Below are 23351 nucleotides of genomic sequence, written 5' to 3'. Positions count from 1 at the left end.
GTGGTGGGAAAAAGAAACAACCCCAGGGCCAAAAACAACCACAAAAAGCAGGAGGAGAAAAGACAGGAGGTGGGGAAGAAGAAACACAAAGACAAAACAGACCAAAGACCAGACAAAACAGACGCAGATATTAAACATGGAAAAAGACAATACAGTCATAAACCTTTCCAACATGGAGTTGTCCGCTCAGGAATTGGAAATTTTATCGTTAGGATTGACATTTTGCAGCAATACCAACTTTGACTATGCCCAGACACGAATTGATTTGTTCCTTTATGTCCGTAAATTAAAACTCCAGAAATATTTCGCTAGTTCAAAACAGAACTCATCTGAGATGGTAGCTTCAGAAGCATCACACACAAGGTTAAATGTGGAAGATATGGCAACATTACAAATCATGATTGATCTCGAACAGCAGAATGAAAATGAATCAGAAAGCATCACACTAAGTGGGGTAGCACGTAACTCAGAGATAGATATCTGTCAGTCTACCACAACTACTTTCAAACCAAAATCAACGTTTATGCCTATAATGCCAAAAGATGGGCTGGATCTTTTTGCCGAATGTGTAACAAGAGACCTCAAGGATCTATCCATTAAAAGTACCAAACAGAAATATTGGGAAAACATGGATCAGACACGCAAATACAATGACCTTATGGAGAAGATAAAGGCAAGATCAGACATTGTGGTAAGATGGTCCGACAAAGGCGGAAATATAGTGCTCTGGCCGCTTGAAATGTACAACGCAGAAGCATTGAACCAACTGCATGACAGAGAGTGCTACACAAGGATCAGCCCCACGCACATCGTAGGAATCCAGGAAAAGTACCATGGTGACCTGTACAAATGGAAAGGCAAAGGTCTTTTGAGCAGAAATGAATTTGAATTTCTGAAAACCGACTACCCAGTGACAGCACAACTGTACCTAATCCCGAAGATTCACAAAGATGACAAAACACCACCGGGAAGGCCGATAATCTCAGCGATAGGCAGTCTGTTTGAGAACACAAGCATATTCATTGACCAGTTCTTGCAACCAGAAGTCAAAAAACTACCTGCTTATATAAAAGACACAGGAGATTTCCTATCCAAAGTGTTTGATATTGGATGGAAGAAGGAATATGTGTTCATGACACTGGATGTCCAAGCCCTATACACCAGCATCAGACATACGGATGGCCTAAACGCCATCAAATACTTCCTGGGAAAAAGACCTATAAATCTGTTTGAACACACCCAAATGATTTTGGCAATGACAGAATGGTGTCTTACGAACAACACATTTATGTTTGACAAATTGTATTACAAACAGGTACAAGGTTCGGCCATGGGAACTTGCTTCTCCCCCAGCTATGCGAATCTCCACATGGGCTGGTGGGAGGAGCGGGTGCTGTGGGTACAGCACAGAGAAATCATGGAGAAAAATGTGGTTGTGTACAACAGATTTATTGATGACATTTTCATTTTGTGGGAGGGCGATGTGCAGAGTGCTGTGGAATTCACGGAGAAACTTAATGAGAATAGTTTAAATCTAAAGTTCACTTGCAACACCAGCACAGAAAACATACAATTTTTAGATATAGAGCTGTTTGTTGAGCATGATAAAATCCAAACACGCACTTACCGCAAACCGACTGCAGGGAATGGAATCCTACATGCCCATAGTTTCCACCCCACCCCCCTCAAACAATCAATCCCTTATGCAGAATGCCTCAGGATGACACGCAATTGCAGCACTCCTGAGGGTCTTACCAATGCTAAAACAAATCTATTCTCACGACTCCAACAAAGAGGATACACCCCAGAAACGTGCAGAAAAGCTGAAGTGAAATGTGAAACCAAGAATAGAAAGGATCTAATATTCCCAGTGGTAAATGAAACAACTACAAACAGTAAGGCGAGACAACCCCCCAGACTAATAACAGGCTACAACCGATATCACTCAAACCTCCGCAAAATCTTAAAGAGGCACTGGCCATTAATCCACAATGACCCTACTATAGGGAGCGAAGTAGGAGAGAGTCCACTGATATCGTTCAGGAAAGCGAAATCAATGCGGAACGCCCTGGTGGTGAATGCACCGGTTCTTAAACAGAAGAAAAACTGGTTACAGTCACAGAAGGGGTTCAAAAAATGCATAAAATGCAAAGCCTGCATGTATGGCATCAATACCACTGAGGTCCAGTTACCATTCAGAAGAAAGAAATACTCCCTGAGGGCACATTTCACATGCAAAACTGATTTTGCTGTTTACGTGCTAACATGCCAGTGCGGCAAAAGATATGTGGGATCGACTATTCATCCCGTCCATGTGAGAATTCTGCAGCACCTAAGGGCGATTGCGAACTTAGACCAAACGTACCCCGTGGCGCGCCACATCCACGAGGCCCATGGGGGCAATTTGGATGGTCTAACTTATTTTGTTATAGACAGCATCCCCAAGAATCCGAGAGGTGGAAATCGGAAACTGGCGCTACGCCGCCTGGAGTCTAGATACATAATTCTAATGAACTCCAAGATCCCGGCAGGTTTAAATGCGGATGAGGCCCTTAGTGTCCACATTTAAACAAACACATCCCAGCGCCTCTCTCTGCCTTCCTTATCCCCAGTACCCGTGAACATATGCATAGTTTTAACCCATAATCACTGTAAATACACTTTATAAGCACTCATCACTACAGGGAGATGACCGACCAATAGATAGTAAACATCACACATTGTGCCACACAGCAGGCAACCCCCGCCGCTACGCTCAGCAGCACTTGCTATATAACAATACAATGTCAGGTCCCGCTCGCCATCCTTCAAGTAGAAGGAGCAGTAATCTACATTCAATAGTTTACCTGCATTAGGCTATCAGGCGAAACAAGAAACGCGCGCGCGGCGGTCTCACTGTGTACACTCACCGAGTCTGAACAATCCAGATGCTGCCCACTAGCAGAAGCGCGCCTCAGGGAACTGACACTTTTGAGATTACAGCGCCGGACCAATCCACATGTTTATATGAGCAGCAATGTGCAGCCTGTGTGCATGGACACACGGGATTCGCTGGAGCGCAGATACAAAACATGTTAACTAAAAAAGGCTGAAAATGAGGGTTGCTGTGTCACCAGTAATGCGCACTCTCACAGTAATGTTGGGCACAATTTTTCACACTGTACATATTAAGCACGTAATTGTTTGGTCACATATGCTGCAAGTACCTGTTACATGTGATTTAACAGTAACAGTAGAAAGACTACATGGATGTTCTAAATGTGCAAGTCATATGCTAAAGCAGCGTCATCACCTTGGGTGTAACCAAGGTAACTATAGCAACTGTCATTCAGCATTAACTGAGACTACCCAATCAGTGAGAATGTGCTTTTGTGTATATATAAACCGTAATGTCAGTATGCATTTGTTAGTGATCAAGGCGGCAGGAGTCCGTCGAAACGCGTCTGAGCAGAAACTGAAAAGGAATAAATACGTTTGAATTGAAACTCACGGAGTCAGCGCCTTCTTTAATCAGAAGATTGGTTTGGTAATCAATATATATATATATATAGACATTTAAAGTGTCCCAATCTTTGGTTTCTTGATAACCCTTATATGAAAACTGAACATAGGCATTATTACTTTTTTGATCCAAAAAAAGTGCTAACGATTTCATGCAATTTGTATACATCAACCATGACTTGTTAGATTAAAATCAATGCTAAACCGTCAAAATATTCATGGAAATTCATATAATAAATATTATTAAAAATTCCATTTCAATTGATAGTCTAAAAACCATTAAAACAAGTCTCAGGTTGTTATCTTAAGCCTACGTTCATAAGTAAGTGTGCAGATCCTCTGTAGTGTTTAGACCTCTAGGATGCATACAGTCAAATTCTAAAATGTACCTTGTTTCAAGGCGTCTTAATTTGCCTTCTCTATCCCCACCTCTCTAGTGGGGCGGTTCTGACTCTATAGCATAATATTTCAGATGTTTGAGGTCACTGTTATGAAACTCCTTAAAATGTCTAGCCACCGGGTATGTAGCATCATTATTAGTTATGGCCCTCATGTGCTGCAACACTCTTTTGTGTACCGCCAGCTTGGTGCTGCCTATATATTTTAGGCTGCAGCTACACTCTAATACATATACTGCATATTCTGTTTTGCATGTGAGGTGCTGATTGATATTAAATGCGTTATCCTCAAATGCAGTGCGATAAGTGCTAGTGTTGACTCCATGCTGGCATGCTTTACATGTAGTACATTTAAAAAAGCCTTTTCTAGCTGCCAGCCAAGTGCTTTTGCTTTGATCTTCCGGACTACTTTTTACTAATGCATTACCTAAACTGGTAGTTTTTCTAAAGGTAATAGAAGGATTATTCGGCATTAGTTTACCTGTGACGGGATCATCCCGTATGATTGGCCAATTGCGTTTAATGATGTTACGTAATTGCTTCTCTTGTTTTGAAAACCCCAATATCAGTCTGATAGGTTCCAATTTATTACTGTTAACAGATTTTTTCTTAGGTTGCAGCATTTCTGCTCTTGCCCTTTGTTTAGATTTGGCTATGGCTGTCTCAACAATTTTACTCTTGTAGCCTCTAGCTAAAAAGCGGTTACGGCATTCCGCTTGCATGTTATCTGCATCTACCTCATTGCTACATATACGCCGTATTCTTAACATTTCCCTGTACAGGATGCTATTTATGAGGTGGGTAGGATGGGTACTTGAGGCATTCAATATCGTGTTCCCTGCTGTGGGTTTTCTAAACAGAGTGGTCATAAAACAATTATTAACTATCTTGATCTGCACATCCAAAAAGGTTACTTCTGTTGCACTTATGGTAAACGTAAATTTCAAATTGACATTATCATCATTGAGTTTTTCAATAAAATCCATAGCACTATCTTTTGACCCTTTCCATACGATAAACAAGTCATCTATAAAACAGAGCCACTTAACAATCTGTGTTTCAAATGTGTGTTCGTACTGCCTCATGAGGACCAGCTCCTCCCACCCACCCATAAATAAACAGGCATAGCTGGGGGAGAAGCTGGCCCCCATGGCTACTCCTTGTAGTAGTAGAAAAAGCTTTATTCGATTTTTGTGAGAATAAAAAAATCATAAAAGCAGCATCATCATAAATCATTACATATAATATACATATATAACAATACAGCGAAAAGAAAAATAACTACATTTACAATAAGTTTATGAACTTAATAAATGTTTCCTTTTTCTAAAAACACTCTTTAAAAATCCTGTCATAGTGGCCACACAAAGTTCATCATTCAAAAGCTGGAGATACAATAAAGCTAGGCGACAATGGCGCCACGGGCCATATTTATTCAAAAAAGTTTTAATCCATCGGGCTCTCTCTTTTTGATAAAAACCACAGAAACAGATCACATGCAGTGTTGATTGTTCGGTTCTTCCATCGCATGGACAATTGATAAGCTTTTTTGACCAGTCATTAGTTAGAGGGAATGAGACTAAGCGGAAAAAGATATCAAATCTGAATCTGGTAAGTAAGAACCTATCAAAGCCCCTAGTGCACCAATTCAGATAGGATTGCATGTTGCCTGAAATGAGCAACGAATGGTGCCACACAACCGTAACCTTGTTCATCTCTACCCCCAGCCGCAGGGATTCCAGGTGAGACCAGCAATCTTTCTTTAGTACTTCCCTCGTGATCCTAAAAAGCCCCGCTAGAGCAGAATAAAACTCGGGTTTTCCCATATCTAGGCAAAACTTATGAATGTATGATAGCCACGCTATTTTGTGAGAGTTGTCAAGAGCCATAACATCACGAATGATCTCTCTGTTTAGATCAAGCTCGTTAGAAGTCCAGACCCTGTGCCAGAGTAGTATTGGTTGCATCGCAATCAGGTCACTGATATGTCGGACCCCTAGCTCGGAGTGGCAGTTAAATACAGATGAACTAGACGGGACAGCTAAAATAAACCTTAAAAAAGCATTTTCTACAATTTGTAATTCCCTAGTTTCAAGAATGCCCCAGACACCTGCCCCATAAATGGCTGTACTGACACATTTGGCCGAATAAATCTTAAGTAGGATTGCTGGGGGTCTTTTTCCCATCTTACGCGAAAAGGCCATGAGTGCTGCAGTAGCTTTTTTAAACGACAGGATTCTGCTCCTGATCGCTGGACCCCAGTGTCCCCCGCCCTCAAGGACTACTCCCAAATATGAGAAAGTTTTTGTGGTCTGCACTTTTTCCCTGCATGCAAACAGTTTGCAGGTTTTAAACTTGCCTCTGGTGCAAACCATTGCGAAGGTTTTTTTTACATTTAATGTCAGGCCCCTAGAATCCATAAAATTAATATACGTGTCTAAGGCTATCTGCAAGCCTCTCTCAGTCCTAGCCATTATGACAGCGTCATCCGCATATAATAGAGACACTACTTGTTTGGAATTGATTCTAGGTGAATCAATAACTTTGGACACCAGGACCTTTTCTAAATCGTTCGTATATAAATTAAAAAGGAGAGGCGCAAGGACGCACCCTTTTCTCACTCCACGTTTCACATGAATGGGTTTGGTACATTCGCCGCTGGTTCCAAATCTCACCCTAGCCCTTGCCCCAGCATAAAGTTGTCTTAAAAAGGAAATAATAGGCTCGTCTATTTTGAGATTTTCCAGCACCTTCCACAATTGGTCGTGCCTAACACAATCGAATGCGGCACTTAGATTGACAAATGCCGCATACAGTTTTTCAGCCTTAGCCTGGACATATTTCCCGTGAAGGAGTGTGAAGTTCAGGACCTGTTCTACAGTGCCCATCCCTTCTCGGAATCCGTACTGCACCGGGGATAGGACTCCTGCTTCATCTACCCAGGATGTTAGTCGATTCAAAACAACCCTTCCCACAATCTTCATAAAAGAATCAAGAAGGGAGATGGGGCGATAACAAGAGGGGCTCTCTCTATCTCCCTTCTTGAAAATTGGAATGATAATAGAATCAGACCAAGTCCTAGGAAAGCCCAGCACACCACTTGCATCCATCACTCTCTTCAATATAGGGGACCATAAGTCGACTGAGTATTTGAACAAATCAATTGGAACCCCATCAATTCCGGGGGCTTTTTTTCCCCTACTCTGCTCTATAGCGGTGGACATTTCACCAGTAGAAATTCCCAGATTTACTTTTTTTGAAAATCCGAGATGCCTCCTTTTCTATGCCCTCCGTATCGACTAGATTTATGGTCTCCCTGGATTGTAAACTTCCGAAAAGAAGTCAATCCAAGAAGTTTCGCTGATGGCAACCTCAATCCTGGCATTATTTAAAGTATTAAAAAAAGGTGCATTAACTGCACGCCAAAATTGGGCACTATCCTTAGATTGAGCGGCAGAAACCAAATTATTCCAAGCCTCCTGTTTGATGTTTTTCTTGCAGTTCTTTCTGGATAAATGATAGATTTTTCTACATGTAGCCACCTCGGCCGGGTACCTGATCTTTTTATGTAGTGCAGCCTTGAGATGAGAATGTGCTTTAGAACAGGCAGCATCGAACCAAGAGTTGGTGGTTGGTCTAGGAATGGAATCTCTCCCCTTCCGAGACAAACTGTCTCGGACGTTTCATAAGATAGTCTCAAAGGCTGCCATGATTTCCTCATGAGAGGCATCAAAATCTAAACACCTCTCAATTGAGGCAAGGGATCCCCTGACAATCTTATTGTACATGGCCTCCGCATCAGCATGACTCCATTTGATAGCATACCCATTTAGTCTGGGCATTTCACATGATTTCAACCATGACAATCTCTCTACCAGAGTATTATGTTGGGCCTTTGGGAATCTGATAGAAAAAGAAAGGGGAAGATGATCACTAAACCCCACGGGATGAGTAGAGTAACCTGTGTACCAAGAGGCGTGACTTTCAGAGGCTAGAATGAAATCTATGATAGTACCATAACCCCTCCCCACAAAGGTTGCACTGAAATCGACACATGGGGAGCACAATCTATTTACAAAATCTAGATTAAAGGATGCCAACAATTCATTCAGTGATTCACCCCCATCCAAGTGGGAAAAGTGTGGGGATGAAACATCCACTCCTGCTCCGGTAAATCCACATCCCCCCCGCTAAATTACACAGATTATGATTAAAATCCCCCCACAAACAATAATACAATCCCTCCCTGTTGGGGTGATAGCCCCATGTAGGTCCTTGCTCAAAGAGGAAACCAAATCTGCTACTAAACATTTCTTCAAATTGTTATAAATGTTAATCAGGATGATATCGACCTTAAAGGCCAACCGAATTAGTAGAATCTGATAACAGGTTCCCACTTTAACTACCTTAATTTTCTCAACACCCAGCAAATTTGAAATATATATACAAAGTCCCCCACTATTCCTCCCACGTTTAGATGGTAAAGCAGCAGCATGAAAAGTGCTATACCCATTTATGTGAACAGGCTCAGTAGTCCAAGTTTCTTGGAGGCACAAAAATCCAAATGTGCTAACAAATTCGATCCAAGAAGAATCCGAGACCCTGTCCCTGATACCTGCAATATTCCAGAATAGGAAGCTATAGTTGGCGGCTGTTGCTCTATTGCTACGAGCAATAGGAAGCTCACTAGTCTGCCTGACTATACTGGCAGCAGGAGCTTCCGCAATAACAAGGCCTGAGTTACAAGTAATAACTTCTGTACAGGTGTCATGAGCATCTGGGACAACAGGGTCCAATTTGCCGGTAATTACTAGGTCTATTTCCTCACACATCCCTGAAACAGTGACTGGGGTAATTCCATGGCGTAGCCCATCTGGATTATCTGGGCTCCTATCAAAGGGTACAAAAGAGGAAAAACTTGTCAAACGAATCGGTGCTGAAGGTTTACAGCTCAGTCAGTCCACCCCCTCCAAGTCACGCAGACTGTCATATCGATTATGGAGGGGAATTTGGAACTGGTTTAGTGACCATGGATCAGATGGAACACATGGAACGTTTGAATACTGGTTCCAGGGATCCAAATAAAACTGGTGGGCAGAATGAGCAGGGTTTAAAAACGGCGGGGCATATAGGGATCTAAATGCATTGTGGTGACCCTCAGGATGATGCCGTGGTCTCCTCAATCTGTTAATCTGCGGGTGCCTAAATGATCTTAGTAGACTGTCCGCATTGGGAATCCGTGTTCTTAACTTGACTGGGCTTAACAAATTTCTGGGATAGAAATAAGGCAGATCTCTTGGAATAATCAAACTACTGCCTGTGAGGGAGGACCAATTCAAGATATGACTAACCACCCCTTTATCTTTAAAACTGATTATAACAATGTCCCCTGAACTACTTTTTGGGCTGGGACCCAACCATGCAAGTCGACGTACTATACGTATGTCGCCGTTTAATTGGGGGGGTAGGGGCCGGTTCTGTTTTAACCAGTGAATGGCTTTATTTCTGAGTTGGACTTGGTCTTCTCTTTTGCCTACTTCTAAGACTGGAACACCCGTTAAGATTACCACAAAAGGGGCTGCTTCAGGGGGCAGATTTACTCTGTGTCTTTTAGGGATGTGGGTCTTAACAGTGTCGTCTGCTACTAAGGGCTTGGGTAAGGGACAACTTGTTGTCACATGCCCCGTTATTTCCTTATCCAACCTATTGACATCGTGTCCAGGAGATGTAACAACCTGTGACGCAATATTACTCGGCTGTTTATCCTGAATCCGGGGCACAGGAATCGGGGGGACAATGCTGGGAATAGGGGCAGAGGGTTTCACAGTTGAACCCTTAGTGCACTTTTGGGACCCCATAATGACTTTCTCTAACTCCTCCAGCTGCACGGTTATCCTCTTAAGCCTCTCCACCAGAGGCAAAGTAAAAGATCTAATCATTTTCTCAATACCCCCCAGTAAATCTAGTCCCTGCTGATCTGGGGCGAGAATAGTATTAACAGGCGAGGAAAATGAGCCTGAAGGTAGCTGGTCAGGCTTCTTAGTGCAAGAGGGGGACATAGCTTTTTTCCTAACTGTGCCGTGTCCCTTCCTACGCCTTTTCTTGGGTGGAGGACCACGGCAGTGGTGAATATCCTCATCTGCATACCATTTGTTAGTCTTGGGAGATGGCTCAGTCACTAATAGCAGGGTGTCTGTCAAAAGTTCCACCTCATCTAGGATGCAAACCAGCGAGGCGGAAAGATTGATAATAGAATTAGGGACAAGCAAAGAGTCTGGGGGGGTAACCCTTTCCTGGAGTAGAAGGGGAATACAAGAATCAAGCGGGGGCTCTGGGCTCTCGGGACCATCAGCTCTATCGGTTACCAGTGGCAAACCTGGAAAAGTGGGGCCCTGTGATGATCTTTTGTTTTTGATATGTTCAATCGAGCGGCGCCTATTAGCACGTCGCTCCGCTAAAGCTAGGTCCCTATCGACCGTTGAGGCCGACCTGATGACAAAATTATCTAACGTGCCTCGTTTGGCTCCCCCCTCAACAATTATATTCGAAATGGGTGAAGACATTTCACAAATAAATAACAGGATCCGACAAAAAGATCGAGGTAATCAGGGTGCTGTTAATCATAAGACAGAAAAGGCAAAATAGAAAAGTTAGCAATAATGTGGATGTAAATGGAAGGAACAGGGGAACAAAACAGGCACTAGGTGAAAACGTTCCTTGCTTACAAGATTGCAGAAGATAATAAAATGCCCAGCCCGGCCTGTTCTGGCCTGTTCTGGCCTCAGAGGGCCCGCCCTTAGCCCGGGCTTCGCCCCAGGCGCTCCCGCGCAGCGGGGATCTCAAGTACTTAAATAAGTTTGAACGGTAATGAGAGGAGTGGGCGGGGTGATCAGGGAGAGCGGGCCAGGTGTGGCGGCCTCGGGGTTGCCGGGACTCCTGGGATATCGAGTCCCGGTCCCTGCGCTCGCAGCCCTGCAGCCCTGTCAATCACCCAGGTAAGCTCCCAATGTCCGTAGAATGCAGCAACGACGATGCGGGACCCGCGAAGCGGGTTCCGCGAGAAGTGGTGAAAATCCTGGTGCAGAAAACAGCAGTAGTCTCTGGTAGCGTCCCAAGTGCAAAACAGCAAACAGAGCTTTAAATGGTGTAAGGGTTGGGCGGGGCGATCAGGGAGAGCGGGCCAGGTGTGGCGGCCTCGGGGTTGCCGGGACTCCTGGGATATCGAGTCCCGGTCCCTGCGCTCGCAGCCCTGCAGCCCTGTCAATCACCCAGGTAAGCTCCCAATGTCCGTAGAATGCAGCAACGACGATGCGGGACCCGCGAAGCGGGTTCCGCGAGAAGTGGTGAAAATCCTGGTGCAGAAAACAGCAGTAGTCTCTGGTAGCGTCCCAAGTGCAAAACGGCAAACAGAGCTTTAAATGGTGTAAGGGTTGGGCGGGGCGATCAGGGAGAGCGGGCCAGGTGTGGCGGCCTCGGGGTTGCCAGGACTCCTGGGATATCGAGTCCCGGTCCCTGCGCTCGCAGCCCTGCAGCCCTGTCAATCACCCAGGTAAGCTCCCAATGTCCGTAGAATGCAGCAACGACGATGCGGGACCCGCGAAGCGGGTTCCGCGAGAAGTGGTGAAAATCCTAGTGCAGAAAACAGCAGTAGTCTCTGGTAGCGTCCCCAAACTAAACAGAGTGGTCATAAAACAATTATTAACTATCTTTATCTGCACATCCAAAAAGGTTACTTCTGTTGCACTTATGGTAAACGTAAATTTCAAATTGACATTATTATCATTGAGTTTTTCAATAAAATCCATAGCACTATCTTTTGACCCTTTCCATACGATAAACAAGTCATCTATAAAACAGAGCCACTTAACAATCTGTGTTTCAAATATGTGTTCGTACTGCCTCATGAGGACCAGCTCCTCCCACCCGCCCATAAATAAACAGGCATAGCTGGGGGGAGAAGCTGGCCCCCATGGCTACTCCTTGTATCTGATGGTACATTTAACTGTTGAAAGAAAAAGATTATTTTCTAAACAAAATGACAACATATTCAGAAGCATCCGATTATGTTGAGTATATTGTATAGGTCTATTAGATAGACAATATTCTACAGCTCTGACCCCATCCCTATTCCTGATGCATGTATAAAGGGATGAAACATCCAGGGTGATGAGCAGGTAATTTTCTTTCCATTCCATGTCTACAATTTTCCTAAAAAAATCTCCATTATCCTGCACATAAGATTTTAAATTTACCATATGCTCTTGTAAAAAATAATATATGTACCGGGACATATTCTCTAATGGTCCATTGCATGCAGCTATGATTGGTCTTCCTGGTGGTTTGGTTGAACTTTTGTGTATTTTTGGGATAAAATATATAACCGGAATATTCGGATGTTGTTTTTTAAAATATTTTTACTTGTCCCAGTTAATCAAACCTAAACTTTTCCAAGCAAGGAGCTGTGAGAAGAATTGTTCCTGCATTTGCTTGTATTTAGACATGGAACTTTTCCGGTAACATTCTAATTCATTCAGTTGATTGTTGGCTTCTTCTAAGTATTGGTCTAGGGGCCAAAGAACTATGTTCCCCCCCTTGTCCGCATCACGTATGACCACTTTCTCGTTTTTACTTAGTTTGTTTATCAAGGAATAGTATCTTCGCTGTTGGTATGTATATCTGGTTTTGGATCTGTTTATTGAATAATTCAACCTTTTAATCTGTGCCACCAGTTTCTCACTGAAGATGTCCAAGGAATCACGTGGTGTGATTGGTACAAATGTTGTCTTTGCTTTGAAGGGAGTACTAGGTTTGGCCAAATTCTCGTGCATATTTTCTCGTTCTTGTTCATCTTGTGATATCGTGTTATTCATATTTCCAATTGAATGCAGCTGCCCAATTGTAATTCACGCATATCCTGCAGTAATCCCAAGTCCGAGACCAAAAGCCCTGTTGATACTTTTTCTGTCTCAGGCCTTTCATCATTCTCTGTTTTATCTTTGTCTTTTGAGTTCTTCAATAGGTGGAATTTTGCCAATTTTAACTTTCGAATAAATTGGTAGACATCTGCCCTTGTTTGAACATAATCAAAACTAGATTCCGGGATATAGGATAGGCCTAATGATAATATTTGTTGTTCTGCTTTTGAAAAATTTATGTTGGCCAAATTAATAATTGTATTGAATGCAGTACTATTTTGGATACTGGAAATGATAGTGGGTTGACGATCAATGGCTATCTGCGGTTCATTCACCCGCGCCCCTTCTTTTTGATAGCTCCTGTTTCATTGGGCTTTTCTTCTCCCCCTCCTCCTTTGGGTATCCCTACTGCCAGTGGGCCCTGGTTTCGGGGTCGTAGTGTTTCTCGTCTGCTTCGTTTTAAAATATCCAGTTCTTCCCCCAATGTCTATTTTATATTGTTTTGCTCTTGTCTTCTTGCGGTTTCTGTTTCCGACTCGCTGTCTGGGGCCGAGCTTAAATCAGAAACGGATACTGAATCTGTTTGATGTTGACTTTTATCGTTAATGCTGGTACCCTGCATCCTTTGATTAGCTGTCGCAGTTCTCAGCGAGTTGTACCACCTGGCAAAAGTAAATACTTGACCATTAGCATAGTCATCTCTGTCACGCCTAAATTTGTAAGTTTTTCTCGCTTTTATTTTTTCTTCTTCATTGCTAAGGTGACTTTGTCATATCTTCATGTAGTTTTTGCTTACTTGAGATGTCCCCCTGTTGTTGAATCTCATTTTCCAATAAATCAATTTTGGCTTGGAGTTCAATCCTGTCAATATCTGTGTATTTAATCAGGATGCCCACTAATCTACGCGAAGATTCAAGATTGCACTGCGCCCACTCTGCCATCATCAAAGGATTGGGCGTCTCGTAGCTGGGGGCGATCATAATGCGGAGACCCCTGGGGATTCTCCCCACATCTAAGTACCGCTGCAATAATCTAGCCTCCCACCACTTTGACTGTTCTTGTCTTTTGAATTTTTCCAAGACCCGATAATTTTCTTTGAGTCCTATGTTTTTGCCATTACTGTCACCCTGTGCTGGTGTACTTGCACTCAGTATAACGGCTGGGTGATCTGAAAACATTTCCTCTGCCGCTGTTTCCCTGTTTCTGAGCGTGTCGGCAGACATGTTTGGTGGCTTTTATTAACTTGAATGTTCAAAATATAAGAAACTCGATCTGTGATGAATATCCCTCGAGTATCTTGTATTATGCACTCCCCTCTCCTGTGTATTACGAGTTTCACGTACCTTTGGGCTTGACAACTTTGGCCGAAATTGCTCCCGCTCTCGTCGCCGCACCTCCGAGCTGCTGACTAGGTCAGGTGTTTCCTGCTACTCACTGACGCCTCTAGGTAGAATCCTATTTCTTCGTACTTGCAGGGGGCTCCGGTTGTTCCGGCTCAAGATAATCTTTTTGCCCCCGGGGTCCCCGCTAAACACTATCTGCGAACCCGCAGCGCAGTCAGCAGAACACCCGGGAGTTAGTGATTTGCCGATCCGGAGCCAACTTCTCGAGGGGAGGTCCACGTAAAGGAGGCAGCCTCTCCTTGTAATATTTCAATACCTCGTTACACGATTTACTTCCCGAAAGAACGAGCGCGGACCGAAATTTTGTGCTAGTTTTAGTTGTTTATTGTGCCATCAAAGCTAACCGCCATGACGCGTTTCGGCCGTCCCTCGGCCTTGATCACATGACACGGCTCTTGCTGTGCTCGTGTGTTTTAAAGTGCTAGTGCCATTTTTTGCTTTCAATAAACATAAACAACATACTACTACGGTCACATTGGAAACAAATATTGGATAAATATATAAATATGCATATAATGATTCACAGTGCCCAATAATATAATGTAATAACAGTAAAATACATTGTTTTAAAATCAATCAGATCCCTGTATGATTAAATGTAAGTTGGTTAATCTGTTTCATATTGGTCAGGATTGTTGATTATATATATATATATATATATATATATATATATATATATATATATATATATATATATATATATATATATATATATAACTTCTTAAATGGTTGAGTAATACAGTATATTGCAAAGAAGAAACATGGAAGGGATTTCATTTTTTGTTTTCTGCAGAATGAAAAGAGGATATCTCAGCTACAGAGGGTGCTCTTGATGATTGGGTTTTATCTTGTACCTCTTAGTTACATCTTTTTTCCTAGATTCAATGGGATGTTTAGGGGCATATTTACACTGACCCTGCAACACATTAACGCCACCAAAGCATCACTTTTATGATGCTCCAGAGGTGCATTGTGTCTGCCCATATTTACAAGACCATTTGAAGCCACCCTGCTTGGCATTTCATGGCCTTGTAAATATGGCACCCTTTCACGTATTACTCTGCGTGAAAGGGGCGTTCCATGTTTTTTTCTGTGGGTGTTCCCACTTAACACCCATGGAATCTGACACATTCCCTGATTTACAAGGTTTCGTAAACCTGGGAATGCATCAGATGTCGATGCTTCCCCTGGGAGGGCGCAATAGTGGTGCAACGTGGAGAAATAGCTTAATTTCTCCTCATTTTTTGCTCTTTCTCTATGTGCTGCATTATTCTGCAGCACACATAGAAGGAGGAAAATGTCATCAATAATTGATTATATGCAGGAAGGTGTCCCTTCCTGCACATAAACAATCATCCCTGCAATGCAGGCACCCTTTCACAATTGTGCGCCAGCGCAGAAGAAAGCACACATTATTTTCTAGTAAATATGCCCTTTAGTTTTTTCAGTTGCTTCATAAATTAAACAACAGAAAGTATAATATGCAGGGACATCTTAAGGATTTTGGGGGCCCTGGGCCAAATGCATTTTGGGCGCCCCTGTTCAGACCAGATTTGAATTTATGATCCAGTTTGAGCTCTTTCATGCCCTCCTTGGCCACGTCACTGAGAATGCACAGGAGCACTGGACCAAATCTTAAATGTGTTTACATCTAATATTCAAGGATAGTGGTGAGTGATTTCAGTATTGTAACAAGACAGCAGTTCACTAACATTACAGCATATAATCTCTGTCACACACTCTCATTTCTCATATGTAAGGTCCGGTTTAGCTCTAAAAGAAACTTTTTTATGGATGTTACTTGAAACATAAATACAACATTTCTATGCAAAATGTCTGTAATAGACTCTCACAGATCACTAACATTAAACATAAATTAAGGGAAAGAGTATTTAAATCACTCTGTTTAAGAATTATTCAAGGTAATAAGGGCAAGACTTAGCAGAACAAAGCTGAGTCTATCAGGGGGCCCCTGAAAGGCCGGGGCCCTGGGCCAGAGCCCACTTTGCCCATGCCTCAAAAGGTCTCTGATAATATGAGCCTTTAGCCGTGCACTACAATTGTGATGTTCTGATTATTAGGGGATGCATTTTAAAGATGAATATATTACTTCAAGCGTTCATATAGAAACTATAGAAAATAATAACTTAAAAAAACAACAACAAAAAACTTAAACTTAAAAAATAATAATAATAACTTAAAAAACTAGAAAGAAGTATATCAAGTTAATGAGTACTTCCAGAAATTAAGCCGGCGAAAAATCTGCCCTCTTATCTTGCACGCAATTCATGCCCTCTTCTGAAAAGCAATTACCCATCTGCTGGAGAAGGTACTCTCTGCGGTTACAATTAAGCGGACCACACGCTTTTAAAGGTCGAGCTCTTTGCCTTGATAAACAATGATATTGTGCTGGAGTTCCCTTTCAAGCTGAACCCTGCAGACCCGCTCTGTCGGCGTTTATCTCGTCTGCGGAGCCGACTCTGCCGCTGTCAGATTCGGCCTTGTTATCTGACTGCTTGTTCTGTGCAGTCAGTTGTGGAGAGATGCCACTTGCATTAATGTCTTGAGCACTGGGCGGGCTGGCAGCGAGGCATGGGTGAAGTGAAAAGAAATTGTTTTTAACCCTCAGCTCCAGTCTGTCATCTGCACGACCTCGGCACACCCTCCACGCTTTGCCGAGATTTCATGATCAAGGAGAAAGCACAGGAACTGGTTTTTTTCACTCAATCTTATGCTTTATTATGCTAGTTCAGTTTCATGTGACATGTTTTAAGCCTTACTTGCAGATTTTTCTTTCTGTCCATGATGATTATTTTCTGTCATGGCTGTAACTACCCGATTTTACCTTTCTTTTCCTCTTTCCACTTCCCAAATATGGGCAGTTACCTTCAAAGTATGACTAATCTCTTCGAAAGGCACATACAATGTACCTTTGTGTGCTTTCTTAATTTGATTATTATTTCCTTATTTCGTGCAATAGAGATGTTGAATTTTCATCTTTTCAATGAAATCCCAGCATCAGTCACACATTTCTTAAACAAGAATATAGTCGTCCACTGATGATTTAAAAGAAAAATGTTTTATTGACATTTGAGAATAATATTGATACATAAATGTACATAACAGTCGACTTTTGCACATTGTACACATATTTAGATGACCGGCTCACATTCTACCGTTGTACCATTCTAGAGGGTAATATATGATGCATAGAGACGCAATGCTTTGCCTGAGGAAATATTAATCATACGTGGTGCACACATCAATCAAATAAAAAATGTTCAATATTACTCGGGACCAAGTTTTCTATATGTATCCCATACTTCTGGATATTCGGTTAGGCAACTAATATTTGTATCCGTTCTCCTATCAATTAATATGTACAGCTCTGTATATGTGCTTCCTAACGGGAACTGTATGACTAAACCCAGCAATGCCATATTGCAAAAAAAAAGTATAAACAATATGACCTAAGGTAAAGCAAAAACAAAAACAGTCCTGAGGGTCAGAATGCTAGGGAAACATGCAGTGAACCACCTAAATTCTTACATCCCCGTGCTCTCAGGAGGTATATATTCCAGTATGCAGGGCCGACGGGAGGGAAGTCCTCTAGGCAACCCATCCGTCAGAACAATCAAGCAAATATTCAGAGTGGTCAATGGGCCAGAAGCACCCCCCGTGGGATGGAACAACCACTGCTCCTCACTCTAGGTTTGTGCATCCTACATCGGGGAACTCCATGCACGGTCCCCATGGGTGCCAGTGTCCACATCTCACAGCTCCACGTCATATGCCCATAATCCACCCCCAGCGCCATGCACCTAGGGCAAGCCCTTTGCTCTCCTTCGTACATGACCTGCAATCTATGGGAGGTCAAGTAGTTTATATGTGCATAATTAAATTGAACATACTTTAACCGACTGGGGACCAGTATCACTCTAGGTAGCAGGATGGACGAGCTTAGCCAAGCCTTGGCTGGCAGTTTTTCAGTGTCACAGGAGCCCAACAGCACAGCTGCACCACATCCACGTCTGGCACAGTACAAATCGAAGTACAGTTCTCTGGAGCAGGGAGAACGAAGGCGAAAGCTGTTGAAGCTTCAGAAATTAAAACTCCTGGACTACGTGAATCATGCACGGAGGCTGGCTGAAGATGACTGGACACAAATAGATGATGTGGAAGAAAAACAGGAGGAGGGAGCAGGGGATGAAGAGATGGATGTGGATGCTGGCAAGAAATTACCAAAATTTTATGCCAACCAGTTGATGCTATCTGAGTGGCTGATAGATCTTCCCCCGGAATTGAATCCGGATTGGTTTTTGGTTGTCTGTCCTGTCGGGAAAAGATCACTTGTTGAAGCATCCAAGGGCTCTACGACAGCATACACTAAGAGTGGTTACCGTGTGAACCGATTTCCTTCACTCCTGCCTGGAGGCAACAAGCAGAACTCTGCTCTTGGAAAAGATTACACTATCCTTGACTGCATTTTCTGCGAAGTTACCCGAACGTACTACATCCTGGATGTTATGTGTTGGAGGGGCCATCCTGTGTACGATTGTCAGACGGATTTTCGCTTCTTCTGGATTGAGTCCAAAGTGCAAGAAGAAGAAGGCCTGGATGTGATAACCCGACTTAACCCGTTTAAATTTGTGAGGCTGCAAAGTTTTTCATGTTTACCAGAGAGCATCTGTGAAGTTTTGTCTACTGAGTTCACATTTAAGGTGGATGGACTGCTGTTCTACCATAAGATGACCCACTATACCCCTGGGAGCACGCCACTGGTTGGCTGGCTCAAACCGTACATGGTGTCTGATATCTTGGGGATGACTGTCCCATCTGGACCATTGATGACAAAACCGGACTACGCGATGCACCAAATGCAACAGATCATTGAGCACAAGAAGAGCATAGGCATTGAAGACAGAGGGGACAGTGGAGTGAAGCCAGCAGCTGCTAATGGATGTTTTGAGCTTGAACACTTGTCGACACCCACTTCACAAGATGATCCTTTCAAGAACAAACCTTCAAAAAATGGGCAAATGGAGAGCTGAAGCATCAGTAATATTGATTGTTCACTAGTGGAAACTCAGCATGGTGTGGTACTGAAAGACTTCACCACTTTACATTTTCTCAAACCAACAGAAGAAGACTGTTCATGTCATACGAAGATTTGTTGAGTGAAGAGTCTCTTTGTGAATGTGCCTAGCTACTGAGGAGTTCAGAAACTGAATAGGGTATTTGCTCTTCTGTTTATTAGGGCAAAATATCCTATTACAGGTTGTTATGTGAAGGTGTTCTGAAAATGTTGGGTAACCCAGACAAACTGTTGCTTCTCACATCTAATGTCAGCAGTACACATGTATATATGCGAGACATTGTTATTCTTAGTTTAGTTTTAACTTCCAGTAGTTCATATTTTATTATGGTTTTGTGACATTTGGATTCTCCAGTATCGAAGAGGGTTGCTGCCTGGTCAAACACTCAATTGTCTTCTCTGTATAACTGAGGAAGACTGCTTCTAGAAGGACTCGTCCGATTTGTAAACCAGAGTGTTCGTTGTGTTTCTGACCTGGACTTTTAAAATCTATAATAAAAAGGTACTTGAACCTAGTTTTTCTGAAAATGTGCCTGGGGCTTGCCATAATCGTACCCCACTCTGGGTCCAGGAGATATCTGCCCAGCAGTGCCCCCCACTTCTCCCGTGTCCTCACCAGTGGTGTCATGGTCATCTCTAGATGCACTCTATAGAGCCATTTCACCAAGTGGACCACAGAGCCCAGCAAAACCAGCACCTGAAGAACAGCATGGTTCAGGCCACAGGTCCCCAAACATCTGTACTAAAGCAAGAAAGGTGAAGAATTGGCCAGGGGTAACTCACATTGTGTCAAGTCATCTAGCGGTATAACTGCCCCTAGCTGGTAACAATTACCCACCGTGATCAGGCCCGCCGCCATCCAGTCAGATAACTGTTGTCCTGTTGGATAAGTGCCCCAAGCTGGTAATAATCATACATGATCAGGCCCGCCGCCATTCAGTCAAATAACTGTTGTCCTATAAAGGAAGAGGGAGGGTCACCTTGGGGCAGTCTCACCAACCGCAAGCCAGGGCATATAAAGGAGTCCCATCTGTCCTCCGCAGACATCTTTGTCAACACTGTAATGGCACTTTCAACAACACTCCAGGTTGGGGAATAACCACTTTCGGATCAATGAGCTTTGCAAACAGAGTTTACTAAATGCCAGCTCACCCAATGGGTCCTAGTTCCTCGCGACCCTCATCATCCAATCATTGGGCTATTCACTGAAGTTGGGTTGCCAAATAATATAATTGAAAAGCAGGGGCACCCAGGCCTCTATCTCCTCCGTCACCAAGTCCAGAGCATTGCTAGAGAGACTCTGTTGCCCCCTCCATCCCACATCAATTCTCGGAGTAGAGTATCCAAGTGGTTAAACCAAGAGTACGATATCCTGACAGGAAGGTTAAAAAAATAAATAACAACCTAAGTAGCATAATCATCTTGGTTAAAGAGAATCGAGCCATTACTGTCAATTTCAAGTTGTGCCAGAATTGAACTAAGGGATCAAATTAACGGCCCCAAATTGCCGTCTTTAACTCATCTAAAGCATTAAACACTTGAATTCCCAAATATCAAAAGTTCAATGGTGCCCCCGCTTTCATGGGAAACAAGTGCGTTTTCATTTTATTGACCCTGAAACTGGCAAGTACAGCAATCCACCCAGTTGAACCAGCTCGTTCTGACCCCCCTGTCGATCAGCCATCAAATACAACAACGGTTCATCAGCTTATAGAGATAAATTATGCTCCCTACCCTCTCTTACCACTCTGTGACCCTCACCTTTCTGATGGAAGAGCTCCGCCAGTGGCTCAATGGCAAGGGTAAAGAGGAGGGGAGACAGAGAGCACCCCTGCCTAGTGCCCCGTTAAACTTTGTATTGTTCAGACACAACACCACCAGTCATGACCCTCGCCATAGGATTAGTGCATACTAGGCGAACCCATTTTATCCAACCATCTCCCAGACCCATCTTAATCATAACTGTGTAGAGAAAGTACCACCACACTGAATCAAAGGCCTTTTCCAGATCCACCGACATGAAAAGGGCATCTAATTAGGAGCCAACAACCTGATGATATAGGATATGACATAACCAACGAAGGTTAATTGAGGTGGACCTATTTGGAATAAACCCATTCTGGTCACCATGGATAAAACTAGGCAAGTGAAGAAGCAACCCTAGAGCTAGCACTTTGCTGGGGATCTTAAAGTCCATGTGTAACATGAACAGGGGGCAAAATTCTGACGTACGCACACACAATGTCTTTGTCTTCGGTAGGGGGAATGTGTCCCTGGTTGAATCAGGCAATGTGCCCCAAACACAGCGTACAGCATATAAGGCCTCCAATTGGGGGCCTAGACAGCAGCAAATGTCGCATAAAATTCTGCGGGTAACACATCTGGACCAGGGGGTTTCCAAGCGGCAATGCCCTTGATGCCAGAGCAGATATCTTGTACTGTCAGAGGGTCCCCCAAGTCCTCCTGAAGAGCAGGGTCAAGTGTGAGCAGGGGCAGTGGTGCCAGGAACTCAACCAAGGTCTCCGGCAAAACTGTCTCTGGGCCCAATAAAGGGTTTCATATTATTCACAGAAGGCTGCATTAATACCTCAGCAGAATAGAGCAGCATGCCCTTGTTTGATAAGATCGGAGTAATGGGTGTTCCCCCGACTTCGGGTGGACCAACCAGGCTTGAAGCCTACCCGATTAATCACCCCCTTCATGGACTCTAGCAAAGTAGTCTTTGAAATCATGTTTCTGGAGACGATCTAGTGTAGCACTGTATTGACTCTTAACCTCAGTGAGCTGTGTTCAGATCGTGTCATCAGCGCCCAGCTGATTACCCAATTCATGTAAGCAATGCTCAAGAGAGGTGAGCTCCCTATTCAATTGCCTCTTAACTCCAATAGACTGCCCCATGCAGTGACGTCTCAACACCAACTTGAGGGCCTCCCACTCAATGCTGGGATTAGGGGCAGTACCCTGGTTAAACTGAAAGTATTCAGAGGTGGCCATCTGCAGGGACTCTCTAAAGCAGGTGTCATCCAGCATTGAAGGGTTAAGGTGCCAGGTAGGTGTCACCGGGCGTTCTAATATGGGACGGAACATCAACAGCAACGGGCTGTGATCTGACAATGTGCGCCCTAAATGCTCAGTATGAGTCATGCATGGGCTAAGTGTAGACGAACAAACAAACATATCAAGCCTGGTATGTAACTTATAGAGAAAGCAGTAATAAGAATATTCTTGTTCAAGCCAGGGATGCACCCTACAGATTTTCGATAAGTCCCAATGTCTCAAACAGTGCTGAAAGCACTCTGAAACCCTGCATGCCCCTGCCCCCAGCCGGGGAGGCATGAACCTATCCAGATTCACATCAGCCACACAGTTGAAATCACCTGCTAGGATGAGATCATCCACCACCAATGAGGACAGGGGGATGGGCAGAGACAGAAGAAAGAGGACCTGATCTAGATTTGGAGCATACACACTTCACAGCTTGACCACTTTGCCCAGCAGTCTACCCTTCACCAGAACATATTGACCTACCCTATCAATAATGGAATCATGTGCTCAAATGGGTTCCCTGCCCATATCCTCATCAACGCCCCCTGGAGTAAACAGATTAAGAGGCCTCATAACGTTGGTTCACCACCTGCACTGCAAACGGGCAGCCTCTTCCGCCATGAGATGAGTCTCCTGTAATATTAGTATTTGGGCTCACCACCAACTCAGAAACAGGTGAATATTATGGCGTTTAGAGGCAGAGCCCATTCCTCTAATATTCCAAGACAACAATGTTATGTTATAATGAGTGTCTCAAATGGTATAAGATAAAACAATTTGCCCACTCAAGGATCATCCATATCCCCCAACCACCCCCAGTGATAGTAGATCAATCCACAACCCCCAGGACATGTAAACAAGATCCCAACTACTAACTCCCTCACCCAAGTGCAGTCCAGTAACGGCCAACTGCTCAAACCTGTAAGAAGGATAACACTGTTAGGAGGATGCCATCTCCAATCACCTAGTAGGGGCAAACTAGTTGGGGGTAGGC

At 43.5% G+C, this 23351-nt stretch overlaps 1 protein-coding gene and 1 pseudogene across 2 annotated transcripts in view; both read left to right on the top strand.

Annotated features, from left to right (window-relative positions):
- Positions 1-23351, top strand: part of PHEX (phosphate regulating endopeptidase X-linked) — a 1501811-nt gene that overhangs the window by 1073426 nt on the left and 405034 nt on the right. The window lies entirely within an intron of this gene.
- Positions 18140-19811, top strand: LOC144773055 (snurportin-1 pseudogene; annotated as a pseudogene). Its single transcript, XR_013599910.1, has one exon. The product of XR_013599910.1 is annotated as a snurportin-1 pseudogene (transcript).

Source organism: Lissotriton helveticus, chromosome 8 (genome assembly GCF_964261635.1).
Source record: "Lissotriton helveticus chromosome 8, aLisHel1.1, whole genome shotgun sequence".
Classification (NCBI taxonomy): domain Eukaryota; kingdom Metazoa; phylum Chordata; class Amphibia; order Caudata; family Salamandridae; genus Lissotriton; species Lissotriton helveticus.
This window is presented reverse-complemented; position numbering and strand designations above follow the sequence as displayed.